General features: G+C 45.5%; 1 non-coding gene across 1 annotated transcript; it reads left to right on the plus strand.

The window, feature by feature from the left end:
- Positions 1 to 1,431: 1,431 nt before the first annotated feature.
- Positions 1,432 to 1,538, plus strand: LOC118481423. The gene has a single exon (XR_004865631.1). It is a non-coding gene; the product is annotated as a small nucleolar RNA R71 (small nucleolar RNA).
- Positions 1,539 to 2,265: the final 727 nt, after the last annotated feature.

Below are 2,265 nucleotides of genomic sequence, written 5' to 3' on the forward strand. Positions count from 1 at the left end.
GGTCTCCCTAGTATGAGGGGGACCTCGGTGTCTTCCTCCATATCAAGTATGACAAAGTCGGCCGGGTAGACGAAATTGTCGACTTTGACTAGGAGATTTTCAATGACACCTTGCGGGAATTTGACGGATCGATCAGCAAGTTGTATGCTCATTTTTGTAGGACTCGTTTTTCCTAGGCCGAGTCTTTTGAACATTGATGAGGGCATGAGGTTAATGCTAGCCCCAAGGTCGGCTAGTGCATTACGCACGGGGGAGTCCCCAATCGAGCAAGGAATTGTGAAGCTTCCGGGATCAATTTTCTTTTGGGGAAGTTTGTTGAGTACGAGGGCAGAGCATTCTTCGCCTAAGTTAACTAATTGCAATGTTTCAATTTTCCTTTTATGAGTGAGGAAGTCCCTCATGAACTTAGAATATTTAGGCATTTGGGTCAGGACGTCAATGAAAGGAGTGTTGACATGCAATTGTTTTAATAGACTTTCGAATTTTGCGAATTGCTCATTGGTCTTTTGACGGATTAACCTACCAGGGTACGGAACTCGAGGAGCCTTGGTAGGTTCTGGTGAGGGAGGTGAACCCTTCTCTTGTAGGGGCGGTGTTACGGTCTCCTCGGTAGGCGGCGGGCCTTCCGTAGGACCCACGGTGCGGTTCCGTAGTGTTATGAGATGAACTTGCGCCTTTGGGTTTGTTTCGGTATTGCTTGGTAACGCGCCTTGTGGTCTCTCGGAGAAATTTTGTGCTAGTTGACTTATTTGTTTTTCGATGTTTTGAATACTAGCTTGTTGATTTCTAAAATTTGATTCTAATTGTAGAAACCTATCCGAGTTTTTCTTTTCAGTGTCGGAGATGAGGCGAGATATAGTATCTTCAAGCTTTTCTCGTCCACCTTGTTGTTGAGGGAAATTTTGTGACTCATTTCTTGGTCGTTGAAAGTTTGTTCGTTGGTTTACGCTTTGTTGGTTACTACCATTGCCGGGTTCTCTCCAACCAAGGTTAGGGTGATTTCGCCATCCTTGGTTGTAGGTGCCCGTTGGAGGACCCGACAGCATAGGTCTATTATCAATGTAGTTTACCGATTCTTGTTGATCATCTGTTTCTTTCATACAACTCCAATTTTCATGTGGCCCACCACACCCTTCACAAGCCATAACCGAGACCGTTTTTGTCATTTCCATTTTTTTTATTTTTGAAGAAAGGGCCTCGATTTGGGCTTGTAAAGAAGTGCTTTCATCAACCTTATGGGTGCCCGAGGCAACGGATTTATTGCCTCGGGGAGTGTGCCACTGAAAATTGGTTTGAGCAATTTCCCCAATTTGATTATATATTTTATGTGGGCGGCGATTACCTAAAAGTCCCCCGGAGCTAGAGTCAATTGTTTGCCTTGTGTGTGGCAACAACCCATTATAGAAAGTGGATACTTGTTGCCATATCGCAAGGCTGTGATGTGGACACTTTTGCAATAGCTCCTTGAACCTTTCCCAAGTTTCATATAAGGATTCCCCGTCCTCTTGTGAATATGTATTAATTTCAGTCATTAATTTAGCCGTTTTAGCGGGAGGGAAATACTTATATAGAAACTTTTGGGCTAGTTCATCCCAGGTGTTTACCGATCCAGCTGGGAGGGCGTTAAGCCAAGCTTTTGCTCGGTCTTTTAGTGAAAAAGGGAACATTCGGAGGCGGATGGCGTCATTTGATGCTCCATTGATCCGAAAGGTATCACATATTTCTAAGAAATTAGTAATATGTAGATGGGGATCCTCGTCCGCAAGCCCATGTAAGGTTGCGGAGTTTTGAAGCGTCTGTATCAAATGCGGTCGAAGTTCGAAGTTATTGGCTTCAACATTCGGTGCATTGATAGCGGCGCCGAGATTACCTACGGTGGGTCGTAGATAATCCATGAGGGTACGTTGGTCCGCCATTGGAAGTGGGTTCCCCGAAACCTTCTCTTGGCTTTTAGCTTTTAGTCTTTTTCTAAGAAAGCGTTCGGGTTCTTCTAGAGGTTCTTTTATGTCTTTATTAGAACTGGAGCTCATACACTACGTGGAGGCGGTGTCTGGTTCCAAGTCCTGCAATAAAAACAGAAAAGAATGTCGGTCAGAAGGTTCACCACGGCCCCGTGCTCAGTGAACACGGCCCGTGGTCGGAGTTACAGTGATTGTTTTCCGGATCCCTGTTACTGGAGAGTTGGACACGGCCCCGTGTTGCACCGACACGGCCCCGTGGTCAGCCTTCTGTAACTCGGAAAACTAAAAACTGCCAGTAACACTG

This window comes from Helianthus annuus, chromosome 8 (genome assembly GCF_002127325.2).
Source record: "Helianthus annuus cultivar XRQ/B chromosome 8, HanXRQr2.0-SUNRISE, whole genome shotgun sequence".
Taxonomy (NCBI): Eukaryota; Viridiplantae; Streptophyta; class Magnoliopsida; order Asterales; family Asteraceae; genus Helianthus; species Helianthus annuus.